Raw genomic sequence first — 7,181 nt, forward strand, 5'->3', positions numbered from 1 at the left:
CCGTGTGAAGCAACGGTCGAATTTTCCTTGGTTCAGTAGTGAACGTGCTATTAATGCTAAGTGATTCGTTTGGGCACGTTCAGATTGCTGTAGTTGCTATAATTCCTCTAGCACACAAATGCCCAGCTTGCCCCTCAGTTTTTCAAACTGATTTGCATCCAAAGCCTTTGTGAAAATATCTGCTATTTGTTCCTCAGTGTCAACATGCTTCAGTGTGATCACTTTATCATCAACAAGATCTCTGATATAGTGATGTCTAATGTCAATGTGCTTGGTTCTGCTGTGTTGAACAGGATTTTTAGAAATATTAATAGCACTCATGTTGTCACAGTACAATGTCATGACATCGTGTTCGACATTGTACTCCTTCAGCATCTGCTTCATCCAAACTAGCTGTGAACAGCTGCTTCCTGCTGCAATATACTCGGCTTCTGCTGTAGATAGGGACACACAGTTTTGCTTCTTGCTGAACCATGAAATAAGATTGGTTCCCAAATAGAAGCATCCACCAGAAGTGCTTTTTCTGTCATCTGCACTTCCAGCCCAATCAGCATCACAATACCCAACCAGCATTGGATTTGAACAATGACAGTACATAATCCCATAGTCACTGGTGCCATTTACATATTTCAAAATTCTCTTTACTTGAGTCAAGTGACTTATCTTAGGATTGGCTTGATATCTTGCACAAACACCTACTGCATAGGTGATGTCGGGTCTGCTAGCTGTTAAATATAATAAGCTCCCTATCATGCTTCTGTACAGGCTTTGATCAACACTGGTGCCAGCTTCATCCTTTGACAGTTTCAAGTGAGTAGGTGCAGGTGTTCTTTTATGGCTGGCATTCTCCATCCCAAACTTCTTGACAATGTTCTTTGCATACCTGCTTTGTGAGAGGAATATGGAGTCCTCCATCTGCTTCACTTGAAGTCCCAGAAAATAAGTCAGCTCTCCAACAAGACTCATCTCGAATTCAGATTGCATCTGTTGAACAAAATGTCGTAGCATCTCATTCGACATCCCTCCAAACACAATGTCATCAACATATATCTGTGCAATCATCAAGTTTTCAGCATCTTGCTTGACAAAGAGAGTCTTGTCAATTCCTCCCTTCCTATACCCTTGCTGAGTAAGGAACTCTGTTAGCCTTTCATACCAAGCTCTTGGAGCTTGCTTCAATCCATAGAGAGCCTTCTTGAGCCTGTATACATGATCTGGATGAGTCGGGTCTGCAAATCCCTTTGGCTGCTCCACATAGACTTCTTCATTCAGGTATCCATTCAGAAATGCGCTCTTCACATCCATCTGGTACAGCTTGAATTTGAGGATGCAAGCCACACCAAGTAATAATCTGATGGACTCAAGTCTAGCAACTGGGGCAAAAGTCTCATCAAAGTCTACACCTTCAATCTGAGTGTAGCCTTGAGCAACCAGTCTGGCCTTGTTTCTGGTTATGACACCTTCTTCATTGGTTTTGTTCTTGAAGATCCACTTGGTGCCAATCACATTAGTTCCCTCGGGCCTAGGAACTAGCTCCCAGACTTCATTCCTTTTGAATTGCTCCAATTCTTCTTGCATGGCATTGATCCAGAACTCATCTGTCAGTGCCTCTTTCACGTTCTTGGGCTCAATTTTGGAGACAAAACATGAGTTTGAGACGATCTCAACCTCCCTTGATCTTGTAGTGACCCCTCTGTTTGGATCTCCTATAATCAGCTCCTTGGGGTGCATCTTCTGGATTCTAATGGAGGGTCTCTTGTCAGGTTGGTTGATGTTTGAATCATCTGTAGCAGGATCAGAGTTTTCTGCATTTTCTCCACTTTTAGCTGCATCTGCTACATTGTCTCCTGATGTTCTGACATCTTCTTCGACATCTTTCTTTCTTGCTGGAGACAGATCATCAACAACCACATTGATGGATTCCATCACTGTTCTGGTTCTGGAATTGAATACTCTATATGCTCTGCTGTTTGTAGAGTATCCCAGGAATATTCCTGCATCACTCTTGGGATCCATCTTTCTCCTTTGTTCTCTATCTGCCAAGATGTAACATGGACTTCCAAAGATGTGAAAGTGCTTGACAGATGGCTTCCTCCCTTTCCAGATTTCATACAGGGTGGTTGAAGTCCCTCTTCTCAGTGTGACTCTGTTGTGGATGTAGCATGCTGTGTTCATGGCTTCAGCCCAGAGATTATAGGGAAGTTCTTTGGCATGAAGCATGACCCGAGCAGCCTCTTGCAAGGTCCTGTTTTTCCTTTCAACTATGCCATTCTGTTGTGGTGTAATGGCTGCAGAGAACTCATGAGTGATGCCTTCAGATGTGCAGAATTCAGTGAACCTGCTGTTTTCAAATTCTCTGCCATGGTCGCTCCTGATTCTCTTGATCACACAGTCCTTTTCTCTTTGAAGTCTTAGACTCAACTCTTTGAATACTTCAAAGGTTTCTGATTTCTCTCTGATAAAGTTGACCCAGGTAAATCTGGAGAAATCATCCACAACAACATAGGCATACCTCTTTCCTCCAAGGCTTTCAACTTGCATAGGCCCCATCAAATCCATGTGAAGTAGTTCCAGTACCCTGGAAGTGGTCTGATGTTGAAGCTTCTGGTGGGACATCTTGACTTGCTTTCCAATCTGACATTCACCACAGATTCTGCCTTCTTCTATTTTCAGATTGGGAATGCCTCTAACCGCACCTTTGTCCATGATTTTCTTCATGCCTCTTAAGTGCAGATGTCCAAATCTTTGATGCCATCTTCTAACTTCATCTTCTTTGGAGGATAGACATGTGGAGGAGTAGCTGGTTTCTTGAGGTGTCCATAGGTAACAATTGTCCTTTGATCTGCTGCCCTTCATCAGAACTTCACTCTTCTCATTTGTCACCAAGCATTCTGACTTTGTGAAGTTCACATTGAATCCTTCATCACACAGCTGACTGATGCTGATCAAGTTTGCAGTCAGTCCCTTCACCAGCAGTACTTTGTTCAGACTAGGAAGTCCATCATGAACTAGCTGTCCCATTCCAATGATCTTTCCTTTAGAGCCATCTCCAAATGTCACATAGCTAGTGGAGCAGGGCTCAATGTTCACCAGGAATTCTTTAACTCCTGTCATGTGTCTGGAACAGCCACTATCTAGGTACCAATCTTCCTTAGCTGATGCTCTAAGTGAAGTATGAACAACAAGACTGACAGCCTTGTGTTTTGGAACCCACATCATCTTCTTTCTGCTGTTGTTACTTTGAGTTCCATGATGTGGATGACCATGTAGATGATAGCAAAAGGGCTTTATGTGACCATACTTGCCACAGTAGTGACACCTCCACTTCTTTCTTTTGCTCTTTTTCTGCTGCGTTCCATGATGTCGAGACCGATGTTGTGACATCGTGGCTCCAGTCCTGTTTTTGGCAGGAACAAATTCTGTCATGGTCGTTCTGCCAGCAGACTTAGGATTAAATCCAAGTCCTCTCTGGTTTCCAGCATTCTTTCCAAGCAGCAGCACCTCATCAAGCGTATCTGAGCCTTTATTCAACATCTTTATTGATTTGGTCATGTTTTCCAGTTTAGAGTTCAGAAAACCGACTTCTCCTTTAAGCTCAGAGATCTCCTCTTTATGTGCCTTCTTCTCAGCCTCCAGATCTGCAATGACCTTCTTTAGTTGTGCCTCTTGTTGAAGAATCTTCTCACTTCTGATGCATAGTTCTCTATAGGATGTAGCAAGCTCATCAAAAGTGATTTCACTGTCTGTATCACTTGAGTCTTCAGCAGTTTCAAATCTCCCAGTGAGTGCATTCTCATCTCTGTCAGAGTCACTTTCCTGTTCACTCTCTGTATCAGATCGACATACAGAAAGTCCTTTCCTCTGCTTCTTGAGATGAGTGGGACATTCAGCTATGATGTGTCCATAGCCTTCACACCCATGGCATTGAATTCCTTTGCTGTGACTGGGCTTTACATCTGACTCTTTCTGGTATTTACTGCCTTTCCTGATGTCGAAAGGGATGTTCTGGACATGTGGCTTCTGCCTTCTGTCCATTCTGTTCTGCACTTTGTTGAACTGCTTTCCAAGGAGCACAACTGCATTTGTCAGACCTTCATCAGTAGCCAGGTCATACTCATCTTCTTCTCCTTCATCATTGGACATGAAAGCCAGATTCTTGCTCTTCTTTTCAGCCCTATCCGAGAGTCCTAGCTCAAAGGTTTGAAGAGAACCAATGAGTTCATCTACTCTCATGTTGCAAATGTCTTGGGCCTCCTCTATTGCAGTGACTTTCATGTCAAATCTCTTAGGCAAGGATCTGAGGATCTTTCTCACCAGCTTTTCATCTGTTATCCTCTCTCCCAAGGCAGTGCAAGCATTGGCAATTTCAAGAATGTTCATGTGGAAGTCATGAATACACTCTTCCTCCTTCATCTTCAGATTTTCGAATTTTGTAGCCAAGAGTTGCAATCTGGACATCTTCACTTTGGAGGTTCCTTCATGAGTGATTTTCAGGATCTCCCATGCATCTTTGGCCACTGTGCAAGTGTTGATCAGTCTGAAGATGTTCTTGTCAACTCCATTGAATAGTGCATTCAAAGCTTTGGAGTTTCCAAGTGCCAATTCGTCCTCTTCTTTAGTCCAGTCTTCTTCTGGCTTCAATTCATCAGTGGGCTTTCCTTCTGTGTCCAGCATCTTGGGATGTTCCCAGCCTTTGATGACAGCTTTCCAGGTTCTGCTATCCAGTGATTTGAGGAAGGCCACCATTCTTGCTTTCCAGTATTCATAGTTGCTTCCATCAAGAATTGGTGGTCTGTTCACTGGTCCTCCTTCTTTCTCCATGTTCATCAGAATTTATCTCCCCAGATCTCACTCTGTGATTTCGAGTGTTTGCTCTGATACCAATTGAAATTCTGATACCAGGGGACAGATGTCGTACAGGATGTCACGACATCACGCTTCAGAACATGCAGTTTATGTGTGTCTGTATGAACGGATTAAACAAGTAAATAACACAAGAGAATTGTTTACCCAGTTCGGTGCAACCTCACCTACATCTGGGGGCTCCAAGCCAGGGAGGAAATCCACTCTCAATAGTGTTAGTTCAAGGTCTAACAACCCCTGTTTACAACCTTCTCACCTAACCACTACCCGTGCGATCTCTACCTAAGACCCAATCTTAGACATGAGAACCTCTGCTCACTCCCTCTCACTCACACTCCCGTGTTTACAATTTATTCAAAGACACACCAGAGATCAACTCTGAACAAATGGGATCAACCCTACACAATAGAGATCAACTCTACACACTCAGGTCCAACACTTGATGTTAGTATACCATCAAGGTGGCTCACAAAAGACTCAAGTCCCAAAACTCACAAAATAACTCTTCAATCCCGGACTTGGTACAGAACTCGTGCAGCCTCCATGATTATATAGCAATTTGCGTTTCTGGGCTGCAACGGCTTGATGCTGGAGGAGATCTATCTTCTTCCTGAAAATCTGCAGTTAAAGAACTAAAAGATAACTTTTGATCTTTTAGTTTGAATCTTTAATCTTTAATCTTTAATCCCTGAACGAACTCTTCTACTTTGAAATTCGAACCATAATGATCTTTTAATTCGTTCCTAAAGATAGATCTTCTAATCTCTTGCTAACTGCACAATAATCTGTTAAAGATATAACAGATTTATATGTCCAGTATTTTCGGGCCAGATGTCAGGACATCGTATCCGACATCTTGGATCCTGCAGCTTCAATGCTTCACTTGACTTTTATCTTGCATTGTACAGCAACTCCAGTATTCTCGGGCAGGATGTCAGGACATTGTATCCGACATCGTGGATCCTGCAACTTCAATTCTTCATTTGACATTTTATCTTGCCTTGTGCATTGTGCAGCCCGATCTTATTCCTTGACATAACGTTGGACATCATGTGCAGCAACTCCAGCTTTCCTTCATTGTCTAAGTGTTCATGTTTTAACAAAATCTTAGCCAATCTTTTACAGCTCAGTAGAGCTAAACACTAACACAATCTGAATCACTATAATCTTTTAGTTGAGGGGTGTTTTTAGCATGAAAGAAAAGACCAGCTCCTGGAACTCCCTTGATGTACCTTAGGATTCTATATGCAGCTTGCTGGTGAGCATTAGTAGGATTAGAAACAAATTGACTCAAATGTTGAACTGCATAAGTAATGTCTGGTCAAGTATTAGTCAAGTAGATGAGATGACCAATGAGACGTCTATAGGAAGAAGATCAACTATCCCAGAGAGGGTTTCCAGAATTGACATGTAACCTGGTTCCATAATCCATTGGGGTACTAACTGGCTTGGAAACTAACATACCAAAGTCATTCAGGATGTCTAATGTGTATTTCCATTGGCAAATATGAATCCCCAATGAGTTTCTAGCCACTTCAAAGCCTAAGAAAAACTTTAAATTTCCTAGATCTTTGATTTTGAAGGCAGCATGTAAATGGTTCGTTATGGCATTGATTTCAGAATTGTCATTGCCTGTGAGTACTATATCATCCACATAAACTAAAAGGGCAGTGAAGGAATTGGCGTGTTTCTTTAAAAAGAGAGAATGGTTAGAGGGGGATTAAACATAGTTATGAGAAACTAAAAATAAAGAGTTTTTCATACAATTGATGACTAGCTTGTTTCAGACCATAAAGGGACCTTTGTAAGTGGCAAACTTTTCCAGGCTGGGATTGATTAAAACCAGGTGCAAGTTTCATATACACTTCTTCATGCAGATCACCATGGAGAAAAACATTATTGACATCCAGTTGAGTCAAATGCTAATTATTCATAGCTGCCAAAGCTAAAAGTAATCAGACAGAGGTTATCTTAGCAACAAGTGAGAAAGTGTCTATGAAATCTAAGCCTTCAAGTTGAGTGTATCCCTTGGCAACCTATCTAGCTTTATATCTCTCTATGTTGTCATCAGCCTTGTGTTTAATTTTATAGATCCAGCGACAACCAATTGCAGTCTTGTGAGGAGGAAGGTCAATTATAGTCCATGTTTTGTTCAGTTCTAGTGTAGTGATCTCATCTCTCATGGCTTTAAGCCAACAATCTTGTTTAGAAGCCTCAACATATGACTTTGGCTCAGAAATTGAACTAATAGACATGATAAAATTTCTATGTGCAGGGGACAATTTATGATATGAAAGAATGGATGAGAGGGGATAACA

The sequence above is a fragment of the Glycine soja genome, chromosome 4 (genome assembly GCF_004193775.1).
Source record: "Glycine soja cultivar W05 chromosome 4, ASM419377v2, whole genome shotgun sequence".
Lineage (NCBI taxonomy): Eukaryota > Viridiplantae > Streptophyta > Magnoliopsida > Fabales > Fabaceae > Glycine > Glycine soja.